General features: G+C 42.3%; 18 non-coding genes across 18 annotated transcripts; 9 read left to right on the forward strand and 9 right to left on the reverse strand.

The window, feature by feature from the left end:
• Positions 1 to 806: 806 nt before the first annotated feature.
• Positions 807 to 878, forward strand: trnag-ucc. Its single transcript has one exon. It is a non-coding gene; the product is annotated as a tRNA-Gly (tRNA).
• A 286-nt stretch (positions 879 to 1,164) lies between these two features.
• On the reverse strand, positions 1,165 to 1,236 carry trnap-agg. Its single transcript has one exon. It is a non-coding gene; the product is annotated as a tRNA-Pro (tRNA).
• A 986-nt stretch (positions 1,237 to 2,222) lies between these two features.
• On the forward strand, positions 2,223 to 2,294 carry trnag-ucc. Its single transcript has one exon. It is a non-coding gene; the product is annotated as a tRNA-Gly (tRNA).
• A 286-nt stretch (positions 2,295 to 2,580) lies between these two features.
• trnap-agg lies at positions 2,581 to 2,652 on the reverse strand. Its single transcript has one exon. It is a non-coding gene; the product is annotated as a tRNA-Pro (tRNA).
• A 992-nt stretch (positions 2,653 to 3,644) lies between these two features.
• trnag-ucc lies at positions 3,645 to 3,716 on the forward strand. Its single transcript has one exon. It is a non-coding gene; the product is annotated as a tRNA-Gly (tRNA).
• A 286-nt stretch (positions 3,717 to 4,002) lies between these two features.
• On the reverse strand, positions 4,003 to 4,075 carry trnap-agg. The gene has a single exon. It is a non-coding gene; the product is annotated as a tRNA-Pro (tRNA).
• A 991-nt stretch (positions 4,076 to 5,066) lies between these two features.
• Positions 5,067 to 5,138, forward strand: trnag-ucc. Its single transcript has one exon. It is a non-coding gene; the product is annotated as a tRNA-Gly (tRNA).
• Positions 5,139 to 5,425: 287 nt separating this feature from the next.
• trnap-agg lies at positions 5,426 to 5,497 on the reverse strand. The gene has a single exon. It is a non-coding gene; the product is annotated as a tRNA-Pro (tRNA).
• Positions 5,498 to 6,485: 988 nt separating this feature from the next.
• trnag-ucc lies at positions 6,486 to 6,557 on the forward strand. Its single transcript has one exon. It is a non-coding gene; the product is annotated as a tRNA-Gly (tRNA).
• A 286-nt stretch (positions 6,558 to 6,843) lies between these two features.
• trnap-agg lies at positions 6,844 to 6,915 on the reverse strand. The gene has a single exon. It is a non-coding gene; the product is annotated as a tRNA-Pro (tRNA).
• A 990-nt stretch (positions 6,916 to 7,905) lies between these two features.
• Positions 7,906 to 7,977, forward strand: trnag-ucc. The gene has a single exon. It is a non-coding gene; the product is annotated as a tRNA-Gly (tRNA).
• A 285-nt stretch (positions 7,978 to 8,262) lies between these two features.
• Positions 8,263 to 8,334, reverse strand: trnap-agg. The gene has a single exon. It is a non-coding gene; the product is annotated as a tRNA-Pro (tRNA).
• A 985-nt stretch (positions 8,335 to 9,319) lies between these two features.
• trnag-ucc lies at positions 9,320 to 9,391 on the forward strand. The gene has a single exon. It is a non-coding gene; the product is annotated as a tRNA-Gly (tRNA).
• Positions 9,392 to 9,678: 287 nt separating this feature from the next.
• trnap-agg lies at positions 9,679 to 9,750 on the reverse strand. Its single transcript has one exon. It is a non-coding gene; the product is annotated as a tRNA-Pro (tRNA).
• A 983-nt stretch (positions 9,751 to 10,733) lies between these two features.
• trnag-ucc lies at positions 10,734 to 10,805 on the forward strand. The gene has a single exon. It is a non-coding gene; the product is annotated as a tRNA-Gly (tRNA).
• Positions 10,806 to 11,091: 286 nt separating this feature from the next.
• On the reverse strand, positions 11,092 to 11,163 carry trnap-agg. Its single transcript has one exon. It is a non-coding gene; the product is annotated as a tRNA-Pro (tRNA).
• Positions 11,164 to 12,145: 982 nt separating this feature from the next.
• Positions 12,146 to 12,217, forward strand: trnag-ucc. Its single transcript has one exon. It is a non-coding gene; the product is annotated as a tRNA-Gly (tRNA).
• Positions 12,218 to 12,503: 286 nt separating this feature from the next.
• trnap-agg lies at positions 12,504 to 12,575 on the reverse strand. The gene has a single exon. It is a non-coding gene; the product is annotated as a tRNA-Pro (tRNA).
• Positions 12,576 to 12,712: the final 137 nt, after the last annotated feature.

Genomic DNA, 12,712 nt, shown 5'->3' on the forward strand with positions numbered 1-12,712 from the left:
TTTCACATTCTGTCTTCTTCAGTCGCGACAGCTAACTGATGACGAGTTTTTATAAATGAATATAGTGCAAAATGAGATCAAATCATTTTTTTAAGGAAAAAATGAAAAAATAAGACTTCAAAAAGAATGGAACTCGTTTATTTTGAGTCAAATGAATCAAAGGTACGTTAATCAAAGTAAATTAATGTTGAAAATACCCATTCAAATAGATCAGTTTTTAAGTAGAGAGATTGAGACTCAGCGTATCCGTCTCCATCCTCCACAACTGCCTATGTTACCCCTCCACATCTGCAGTGAAAGATGGTGGACCTAGATCGGTTTTTCTCAAACCATGAGACATACCTATAATCGGTCTTCTCACATAAACATCTCTAGCTTCGGAACCGTTTGACGTACAATTTCGCATGACCACTCTCTGGAAAGGGGAGACCCTCACGAACACGGTGGTATTCTCGATTTTTCTCTACATCCCCCACAAGTGTCAGGAGACTCGTCTGAAGTCAGAACAGTCTATGTGCCAACTTCTGTTTGTAGAATCCAAAATCTTTGGGCTTCAAAGTAATGTGACCCACTTGTCGCAATGTTCTCCGTTTTGCCCTACTTTCCCCACAAGTGTCACAGGCCTAATCTGAAGGTAACCTGTACTGATTAAAATGATATATGTTTTAACCAGGGACCTCTCGCAACCTAAGCCATAATCATACACCTAAACCAACGATGCGTTTGGTCAAAGAATGATCACTTTCCACAAAAATGACGGTCAAGATATGAGTCGATGTCTCCATGTTGCTAATAACCTGCACATAGCATTGGTGGTATAGTGGTGAGCATAGCTGCCTTCCAAGCAGTTGACCCGGGTTCGATTCCCGGCCAATGCAGAGCATGAGAACTTCATTTTTTTAGGGGCTGGATGTCATTTCAAGTGTATTACATTTGAATCATTATCGTTGTTCGTGGCAGTTAGAATTGCTCCTACATTCTTCAGTTTATCTAAAATAATAAATGTTGTGCGACGTTGAACCAACAAGTGCATATGAAAATAGATTTGCAGTCCTTCGCCAAAACCATTCAGCCATCCTTGTCCTGCGCCCAAGAGGTGATAGTTGGCATTCCGACCAGTGGCCCAAGATCTGCCTGTCTGAGCTTGTTCAAGGATCTGCAAAAGGGCTCATCCGGGATTTGAACCCGGGACCTCTCGCACCCTAAGCGAGAATCATACCCCTAGACCAACGAGCCTTATGCCCATACTTTCTTTCTTTCTGCAGCAATGTCAGTGAAGATATCGATTGACGTGTCCACGGTGCTTGGAACGATTGAACATCATGTGAGTGTTTTGTGCTTTACTTGTGAGCATGACAGTCTTCCAAACTCTTGACCATGCTTCAGTTCAAATCTTCTGTAGTTCATCTGTTGTGTCTTTCACATTCTGTCTTCTTCAGTCGCGACAGCTAACTGATGACGAGTTTTTATAAATGAATATAGTGCAAAATGAGATCAAATCATTTTTTTAAGGAAAAATGAAAAAATAAGACTTCAAAAAGAATGGAACTCGTTTATTTTGAGTCAAATGAAGCAAAGGTACGTGAATCAAAGTAAATTAATGTTGAAAATACCCATTCAAATAGATCAGTTTTCAAGTAGAGAGATTGAGACTCAGCGTATCCGTCTCCATCCTCCACAACTGCCTATGTTACCCCTCCATATCTGCAGTGAAAGATGGTGGACCTAGATCGGTTTTTGTCAAACCATGAGACATACCTATAATCGGTCTTCTCACATAAACATCTCTAGCTTCGGAACCGTTTGACCTACAATTTCGCATGACCACTCTCTGGAAAGGGGAGACCCTCACGAACACGGTGGTATTCTCGATTTTTCTCTACATCCCCCACAAGTGTCAGGAGACTCGTCTGAAGTCAGAACAGTCTATGTGCCAACTTCTGTTTGTAGAATCCAAAATCTTTGGGCTTCAAAGTAATGTGACCCACTTGTCGCAATGTTCTCCGTTTTGCCCTACTTTCCCCACAAGTGTCACAGGCCTAATCTGAAGGTAACCTGTACTGATTAAAATGATATATGTTTTAACCAGGGACCTCTCGCAACCTAAGCCATAATCATACACCTAAACCAACGATGCGTTTGGTCAAAGAATGATCACTTTCCACAAAAATGACGGTCAAGATATGAGTCGATGTCTCCATGTTGCTAATAACCTGCACATAGCATTGGTGGTATAGTGGTGAGCATAGCTGCCTTCCAAGCAGTTGACCCGGGTTCGATTCCCGGCCAATGCAGAGCATGAGAACTTCATTTGTTTTAGGGGCTGGATGTCATTTCAAGTGTATTACATTTGAATCATTATCGTTGTTCGTGGCAGTTAGAATTGCTCCTACATTCTTCAGTTTATCTAAAATAATAAATGTTGTGCGACGTTGAACCAACAAGTGCATATGAAAATAGATTTGCAGTCCTTCGCCAAAACCATTCAGCCATCCTTGTCCTGCGCCCAAGAGGTGATAGTTGGCGTTCCGACCAGTGGCCCAAGATCTGCCTGTCTGAGCTTGTTCAAGGATCTGCAAAGGGCTCATCCGGGATTTGAACCCGGGACCTCTCGCACCCTAAGCGAGAATCATACCCCTAGACCAACGAGCCTTATGCCCATACTTTTTTTCTTTCTTTCTGCAGCAATGTCAGTGAAGATATCGATTGACGTGTCCACGGTGCTTGGAACGATTGAACATCATGTGAGTGTTTTGTGCTTTACTTGTGAGCATGACAGTCTTCCAAACTCTTGACCATGCTTCAGTTCAAATCTTCTGTAGTTCATCTGTTGTGTCTTTCACATTCTGTCTTCTTCAGTCGCGACAGCTAACTGATGACGAGTTTTTATAAATGAATATAGTGCAAAATGAGATCAAATCATTTTTTAAGGAGGAAAAAATGAAAAAATAAGACTTCAAAAAGAATGGAACTCGTTTATTTTGAGTCAAATGAAGCAAAGGTACGTGAATCAAAGTAAATTAATGTTGAAAATACCCATTCAAATAGATCAGTTTTCAAGTAGAGAGATTGAGACTCAGCGTATCCGTCTCCATCCTCCACAACTGCCTATGTTACCCCTCCATATCTGCAGTGAAAGATGGTGGACCTAGATCGTTTTTTGTCAAACCATGAGACATACCTATAATCGGTCTTCTCACATAAACATCTCTAGCTTCGGAACCGTTTGACCTACAATTTCGCATGACCACTCTCTGGAAAGGGGAGACCCTCACGAACACGGTGGTATTCTCGATTTTCTCTACATCCCCCACAAGTGTCAGGAGACTCGTCTGAAGTCAGAACAGTCTATGTGCCAACTTCTGTTTGTAGAATCCAAAATCTTTGGGCTTCAAAGTAATGTGACCCACTTGTCGCAATGTTCTCCGTTTTGCCCTACTTTCCCCACAAGTGTCACAGGCCTAATCTGAAGGTAACCTGTACTGATTAAAATGATATATGTTTTAACCAGGGACCTCTCGCAACCTAAGCCATAATCATACACCTAAACCAACGATGCGTTTGGTCAAAGAATGATCACTTTCCACAAAAATGACGGTCAAGATATGAGTCGATGTCTCCATGTTGCTAATAACCTGCACATAGCATTGGTGGTATAGTGGTGAGCATAGCTGCCTTCCAAGCAGTTGACCCGGGTTCGATTCCCGGCCAATGCAGAGCATGAGAACTTCATTTGTTTTAGGGGCTGGATGTCATTTCAAGTGTATTACATTTGAATCATTATCGTTGTTCGTGGCAGTTAGAATTGCTCCTACATTCTTCAGTTTATCTAAAATAATAAATGTTGTGCGACGTTGAACCAACAAGTGCATATGAAAATAGATTTGCAGTCCTTCGCCAAAACCATTCAGCCATCCTTGTCCTGCGCCCAAGAGGTGATAGTTGGCATTCCGACCAGTGGCCCAAGATCTGCCTGTCTGAGCTTGTTCAAGGATCTGCCAAAGGTCTCATCTGGGATTTGAACCCGGGACCTCTCGCACCCTAAGCGAGAATCATACCCCTAGACCAACGAGCCTTATGCCCAAAGTTTTTTTCTTTCTTTCTGCAGCAATGTCAGTGAAGATATCGATTGACGTGTCCACGGTGCTTGGAACGATTGAACATCATGTGAGTGTTTTGTGCTTTACTTGTGAGCATGACAGTCTTCCAAACTCTTGACCATGCTTCAGTTCAAATCTTCTGTAGTTCATCTGTTGTGTCTTTCACATTCTGTCTTCTTCAGTCGCGACAGCTAACTGATGACGAGTTTTTATAAATGAATATAGTGCAAAATGAGATCAAATCATTTTTTAAGGAAAAAATGAAAAAATAAGACTTCAAAAAGAATGGAACTCGTTTATTTTGAGTCAAATGAAGCAAAGGTACGTGAATCAAAGTAAATTAATGTTGAAAATACCCATTCAAATAGATCAGTTTTCAAGTAGAGAGATTGAGACTCAGCGTATCCGTCTCCATCCTCCACAACTGCCTATGTTACCCCTCCATATCTGCAGTGAAAGATGGTGGACCTAGATCGTTTTTGTCAAACCATGAGACATACCTATAATCGGTCTTCTCACATAAACATCTCTAGCTTCGGAACCGTTTGACCTGCAATTTCGCATGACCACTCTCTGGAAAGGGGAGACCCTCACGAACACGGTGGTATTCTCGATTTTTCTCTACATCCCCCACAAGTGTCAGGAGACTCGTCTCTGAAGTCAGAACAGTCTATGTGCCAACTTCTGTTTGTAGAATCCAAAATCTTTGGGCTTCAAAGTAATGTGACCCACTTGTCGCAATGTTCTCCGTTTTGCCCTACTTTCCCCACAAGTGTCACAGGCCTAATCTGAAGGTAACCTGTACTGATTAAAATGATATATGTTTTAACCAGGGACCTCTCGCAACCTAAGCCATAATCATACACCTAAACCAACGATGCGTTTGGTCAAAGAATGATCACTTTCCACAAAAATGACGGTCAAGATATGAGTCGATGTCTCCATGTTGCTAATAACCTGCACATAGCATTGGTGGTATAGTGGTGAGCATAGCTGCCTTCCAAGCAGTTGACCCGGGTTCGATTCCCGGCCAATGCAGAGCATGAGAACTTCATTTGTTTTAGGGGCTGGATGTCATTTCAAGTGTATTACATTTGAATCATTATCGTTGTTCGTGGCAGTTAGAATTGCTCCTACATTCTTCAGTTTATCTAAAATAATAAATGTTGTGCGACGTTGAACCAACAAGTGCATATGAAAATAGATTTGCAGTCCTTCGCCAAAACCATTCAGCCATCCTTGTCCTGCGCCCAAGAGGTGATAGTTGGCGTTCCGACCAGTGGCCCAAGATCTGCCTGTCTGAGCTTGTTCAAGGATCTGCAAAAGGGCTCATCCGGGATTTGAACCCGGGACCTCTCGCACCCTAAGCGAGAATCATACCCCTAGACCAACGAGCCTTATGCCCATACTTTTTTTCTTTCTTTCTGCAGCAATGTCAGTGAAGATATCGATTGACGTGTCCACGGTGCTTGGAACGATTGAACATCATGTGAGTGTTTTGTGCTTTACTTGTGAGCATGACAGTCTTCCAAACTCTTGACCATGCTTCAGTTCAAATCTTCTGTAGTTCATCTGTTGTGTCTTTCACATTCTGTCTTCTTCAGTCGCGACAGCTAACTGATGACGAGTTTTTATAAATGAATATAGTGCAAAATGAGATCAAATCATTTTTTAAAGGAAAAAATGAAAAAATAAGACTTCAAAAAGAATGGAACTCGTTTATTTTGAGTCAAATGAAGCAAAGGTACGTGAATCAAAGTAAATTAATGTTGAAAATACCCATTCAAATAGATCAGTTTTCAAGTAGAGATTGAGACTCAGCGTATCCGTCTCCATCCTCCACAACTGCCTATGTTACCCCTCCATATCTGCAGTGAAAGATGGTGGACCTAGATCGGTTTTTGTCAAACCATGAGACATACCTATAATCGGTCTTCTCACATAAACATCTCTAGCTTCGGAACCGTTTGACCTACAATTTCGCATGACCACTCTCTGGAAAGGGGAGACCCTCACGAACACGGTGGTATTCTCGATTTTCTCTACATCCCCCACAAGTGTCAGGAGACTCGTCTGAAGTCAGAACAGTCTATGTGCCAACTTCTGTTTGTAGAATCCAAAATCTTTGGGCTTCAAAGTAATGTGACCCACTTGTCGCAATGTTCTCCGTTTTGCCCTACTTTCCCCACAAGTGTCACAGGCCTAATCTGAAGGTAACCTGTACTGATTAAAATGATATATGTTTTAACCAGGGACCTCTCGCAACCTAAGCCATAATCATACACCTAAACCAACGATGCGTTTGGTCAAAGAATGATCACTTTCCACAAAAATGACGGTCAAGATATGAGTCGATGTCTCCATGTTGCTAATAACCTGCACATAGCATTGGTGGTATAGTGGTGAGCATAGCTGCCTTCCAAGCAGTTGACCCGGGTTCGATTCCCGGCCAATGCAGAGCATGAGAACTTCATTTTTTTAGGGGCTGGATGTCATTTCAAGTGTATTACATTTGAATCATTATCGTTGTTCGTGGCAGTTAGAATTGCTCCTACATTCTTCAGTTTATCTAAAATAATAAATGTTGTGCGACGTTGAACCAACAAGTGCATATGAAAATAGATTTGCAGTCCTTCGCCAAAACCATTCAGCCATCCTTGTCCTGCGCCCAAGAGGTGATAGTTGGCGTTCCGACCAGTGGCCCAAGATCTGCCTGTCTGAGCTTGTTCAAGGATCTGCAAAAGGGCTCATCCGGGATTTGAACCCGGGACCTCTCGCACCCTAAGCGAGAATCATACCCCTAGACCAACGAGCCTTATGCCCATACTTTTTTTTCTTTCTTTCTGCAGCAATGTCAGTGAAGATATCGATTGACGTGTCCACGGTGCTTGGAACGATTGAACATCATGTGAGTGTTTTGTGCTTTACTTGTGAGCATGACAGTCTTCCAAACTCTTGACCATGCTTCAGTTCAAATCTTCTGTAGTTCATCTGTTGTGTCTTTCACATTCTGTCTTCTTCAGTCGCGACAGCTAACTGATGACGAGTTTTTATAAATGAATATAGTGCAAAATGAGATCAAATCATTTTTTAAAGGAAAAAATGAAAAAATAAGACTTCAAAAAGAATGGAACTCGTTTATTTTGAGTCAAATGAAGCAAAGGTACGTGAATCAAAGTAAATTAATGTTGAAAATACCCATTCAAATAGATCAGTTTTCAAGTAGAGATTGAGACTCAGCGTATCCGTCTCCATCCTCCACAACTGCCTATGTTACCCCTCCATATCTGCAGTGAAAGATGGTGGACCTAGATCGGTTTTTGTCAAACCATGAGACATACCTATAATCGGTCTTCTCACATAAACATCTCTAGCTTCGGAACCGTTTGACCTACAATTTCGCATGACCACTCTCTGGAAAGGGGAGACCCTCACGAACACGGTGGTATTCTCGATTTTTCTCTACATCCCCCACAAGTGTCAGGAGACTCGTCTGAAGTCAGAACAGTCTATGTGCCAACTTCTGTTTGTAGAATCCAAAATCTTTGGGCTTCAAAATAATGTGACCCACTTGTCGCAATGTTCTCCGTTTTGCCCTACTTTCCCCACAAGTGTCACAGGCCTAATCTGAAGGTAACCTGTACTGATTAAAATGATATATGTTTTAACCAGGGACCTCTCGCAACCTAAGCCATAATCATACACCTAAACCAACGATGCGTTTGGTCAAAGAATGATCACTTTCCACAAAAATGACGGTCAAGATATGAGTCGATGTCTCCATGTTGCTAATAACCTGCACATAGCATTGGTGGTATAGTGGTGAGCATAGCTGCCTTCCAAGCAGTTGACCCGGGTTCGATTCCCGGCCAATGCAGAGCATGAGAACTTCATTTTTTAGGGGCTGGATGTCATTTCAAGTGTATTACATTTGAATCATTATCGTTGTTCGTGGCAGTTAGAATTGCTCCTACATTCTTCAGTTTATCTAAAATAATAAATGTTGTGCGACGTTGAACCAACAAGTGCATATGAAAATAGATTTGCAGTCCTTCGCCAAAACCATTCAGCCATCCTTGTCCTGCGCCCAAGAGGTGATAGTTGGCGTTCCGACCAGTGGCCCAAGATCTGCCTGTCTGAGCTTGTTCAAGGATCTGCAAAAGGGCTCATCCGGGATTTGAACCCGGGACCTCTCGCACCCTAAGCGAGAATCATACCCCTAGACCAACGAGCCTTATGCCCATACTTTCTTTCTTTCTGCAGCAATGTCAGTGAAGATATCGATTGACGTGTCCACGGTGCTTGGAACGATTGAACATCATGTGAGTGTTTTGTGCTTTACTTGTGAGCATGACAGTCTTCCAAACTCTTGACCATGCTTCAGTTCAAATCTTCTGTAGTTCATCTGTTGTGTCTTTCACATTCTGTCTTCTTCAGTCGCGACAGCTAACTGATGACGAGTTTTTATAAATGAATATAGTGCAAAATGAGATCAAATCATTTTTTAAAGGAAAAAATGAAAAAATAAGACTTCAAAAAGAATGGAACTCGTTTATTTTGAGTCAAATGAAGCAAAGGTACGTGAATCAAAGTAAATTAATGTTGAAAATACCCATTCAAATAGATCAGTTTTCAAGTAGAGAGATTGAGACTCAGCGTATCCGTCTCCATCCTCCACAACTGCCTATGTTACCCCTCCATATCTGCAGTGAAAGATGGTGGACCTAGATCGGTTTTTGTCAAACCATGAGACATACCTATAATCGGTCTTCTCACAAAACATCTCTAGCTTCGGAACCGTTTGACCTACAATTTCGCATGACCACTCTCTGGAAAGGGAGAGACCCTCACGAACACGGTGGTATTCTCGATTTTTCTACATCCCCCACAAGTGTCAGGAGACTCGTCTGAAGTCAGAACAGTCTATGTGCCAACTTCTGTTTGTAGAATCCAAAATCTTTGGGCTTCAAAGTAATGTGACCCACTTGTCGCAATGTTCTCCGTTTTGCCCTACTTTCCCCACAAGTGTCACAGGCCTAATCTGAAGGTAACCTGTACTGATTAAAATGATATATGTTTTAACCAGGGACCTCTCGCAACCTAAGCCATAATCATACACCTAAACCAACGATGCGTTTGGTCAAAGAATGATCACTTTCCACAAAAATGACGGTCAAGATATGAGTCGATGTCTCCATGTTGCTAATAACCTGCACATAGCATTGGTGGTATAGTGGTGAGCATAGCTGCCTTCCAAGCAGTTGACCCGGGTTCGATTCCCGGCCAATGCAGAGCATGAGAACTTCATTTGTTTTAGGGGCTGGATGTCATTTCAAGTGTATTACATTTGAATCATTATCGTTGTTCGTGGCAGTTAGAATTGCTCCTACATTCTTCAGTTTATCTAAAATAATAAATGTTGTGCGACGTTGAACCAACAAGTGCATATGAAAATAGATTTGCAGTCCTTCGCCAAAACCATTCAGCCATCCTTGTCCTGCGCCCAAGAGGTGATAGTTGGCGTTCCGACCAGTGGCCCAAGATCTGCCTGTCTGAGCTTGTTCAAGGATCTGCAAAAGGGCTCATCCGGGATTTGAACCCGGGACCTCTCGCACCCTAAGCGAGAATCATACCCCTAGACCAACGAGCCTTATGCCCATACTTTCTTTCTTTCTGCAGCAATGTCAGTGAAGATATCGATTGACGTGTCCACGGTGCTTGGAACGATTGAACATCATGTGAGTGTTTTGTGCTTTACTTGTGAGCATGACAGTCTTCCAAACTCTTGACCATGCTTCAGTTCAAATCTTCTGTAGTTCATCTGTTGTGTCTTTCACATTCTGTCTTCTTCAGTCGCGACAGCTAACTGATGACGAGTTTTTATAAATGAATATAGTGCAAAATGAGATCAAATCATTTTTTAAGGAAAAAATGAAAAAATAAGACTTCAAAAAGAATGGAACTCGTTTATTTTGAGTCAAATGAAGCAAAGGTACGTGAATCAAAGTAAATTAATGTTGAAAATACCCATTCAAATAGATCAGTTTTCAAGTAGAGAGATTGAGACTCAGCGTATCCGTCTCCATCCTCCACAACTGCCTATGTTACCCCTCCATATCTGCAGTGAAAGATGGTGGACCTAGATCGTTTTTGTCAAACCATGAGACATACCTATAATCGGTCTTCTCACATAAAACATCTCTAGCTTCCGAACCGTTTGACCTACAATTTCGCATGACCACTCTCTGGAAAGGGAGACCTCACGAACACGTGGTATTCTCGATTTTTCTCTACATCCCCCACAAGTGTCAGGAGACTCGTCTGAAGTCAGAACAGTCTATGTGCCAACTTCTGTTTGTAGAATCCAAAATCTTTGGGCTTCAAAGTAATGTGACCCACTTGTCGCAATGTTCTCCGTTTTGCCCTACTTTCCCCACAAGTGTCACAGGCCTAATCTGAAGGTAACCTGTACTGATTAAAATGATATATGTTTTAACCAGGGACCTCTCGCAACCTAAGCCATAATCATACACCTAAACCAACGATGCGTTTGGTCAAAGAATGATCACTTTCCACAAAAATGACGGTCAAGATATGAGTCGATGTCTCCATGTTGCTAATAACCTGCACATAGCATTGGTGGTATAGTGGTGAGCATAGCTGCCTTCCAAGCAGTTGACCCGGGTTCGATTCCCGGCCAATGCAGAGCATGAGAACTTCATTTGTTTTAGGGCTGGATGTCATTTCAAGTGTATTACATTTGAATCATTATCGTTGTTCGTGGCAGTTAGAATTGCTCCTACATTCTTCAGTTTATCTAAAATAATAAATGTTGTGCGACGTTGAACCAACAAGTGCATATGAAAATAGATTTGCAGTCCTTCGCCAAAACCATTCAGCCATCCTTGTCCTGCGCCCAAGATGTGATAGTTGGCATTCCGACCAGTGGCCCAAGATCTGCCTGTCTGAGCTTGTTCAAGGATCTGCAAAAGGGCTCATCCGGGATTTGAACCCGGGACCTCTCGCACCCTAAGCGAGAATCATACCCCTAGACCAACGAGCCTTATGCCCATACTTTCTTTCTTTCTGCAGCAATGTCAGTGAAGATATCGATTGACGTGTCCACGGTGCTTGGAACGATTGAACATCATGTGAGTGTTTTGTGCTTTACTTGTGAGCATGACAGTCTTCCAAACTCTTGACCATGCTTCAGTTCAAATCTTCTGTAGTTCATCTGTTGTGTCTTTCACATTCTGTCTTCTTCAGTCGCGACAGCTAACTGATGACGAGTTTTTATAAATGAATATAGTGCAAAATGAGATCAAATCATTTTTTAAGGAAAAAATGAAAAAATAAGACTTCAAAAAGAATGGAACTCGTTTATTTTGAGTCAAATGAAGCAAAGGTACGTGAATCAAAGTAAATTAATGTTGAAAATACCCATTCAAATAGATCAGTTTTCAAGTAGAGAGATTGAGACTCAGCGTATCCGTCTCCATCCTCCACAACTGCCTATGTTACCCCTCCATATCTGCAGTGAAAGATGGTGGACCTAGATCGTTTTTGTCAAACCATGAGACATACCTATAATCGGTCTTCTCACAAAACATCTCTAGCTTCGGAACCGTTTGACCTACAATTTCGCATGACCACTCTCTGGAAAGGGGAGACCTCACGAACACGGTGGTATTCTCGATTTTCTCTACATCCCCCACAAGTGTCAGGAGACTCGTCTGAAGTCAGAACAGTCTATGTGCCAACTTCTGTTTGTAGAATCCAAAATCTTTGGGCTTCAAAGTAATGTGACCCACTTGTCGCAATGTTCTCCGTTTTGCCCTACTTTCCCCACAAGTGTCACAGGCCTAATCTGAAGGTAACCTGTACTGATTAAAGTGATAAATGTTTTAACCAGGGACCTCTCGCAACCTAAGCCATAATCATACACCTAAACCAACGATCCGTTTGGTCAAAGAATTATCACTTTCCACAAAAATGACGGTCAAGATATGAGTCGATGTCTCCATGTTGCTAATGACCTGCACATAGCATTGGTGGTATAGTGGTGAGCATAGCTGCCTTCCAAGCAGTTGACCCAGGGTCGATTCCCGGCCAATGCAGAGCATGAGAAATTCATCTGTTTTAGGGGCTGGATGTCATTTCAAGTGTATTACATTTGAATCATTATCGTTGTTCGTGGCAGTTAGAATTGCTCCTACATTCTTCAGTTTATCTAAAATAATAAATGTTGTGCGACGTTGAACCAACAAGTGCATATGAAAATAGATTTGCAGTCCTTCGCCAAAACCATTCAGCCATCCTTGTCCTGCGCCCAAGAGGTGATAGTTGGCGTTCCGACCAGTGGCCCAAGATCTGCCTGTCTGAGCTTGTTCAAGGATCTGCAAAGGGCTCATCCGGGATTTGAACCCGGGACCTCTCGCACCCTAAGCGAGAATCATACCCCTAGACCAACGAGCCTTATGTCCAAAGTTTTTTCTTTCTTTCTGCAGCAATGTCAGTGAAGATATCGATTGACGTGTCCACGGTGCTTGGAACGATTGAACATCATGTGAGTGTTTTGTGCTTTACTTGTGAGCATGACAGTCTTCCAAACT

This window comes from Oncorhynchus gorbuscha, linkage group LG03 (assembly GCF_021184085.1).
Source record: "Oncorhynchus gorbuscha isolate QuinsamMale2020 ecotype Even-year linkage group LG03, OgorEven_v1.0, whole genome shotgun sequence".
Taxonomy (NCBI): domain Eukaryota; kingdom Metazoa; phylum Chordata; class Actinopteri; order Salmoniformes; family Salmonidae; genus Oncorhynchus; species Oncorhynchus gorbuscha.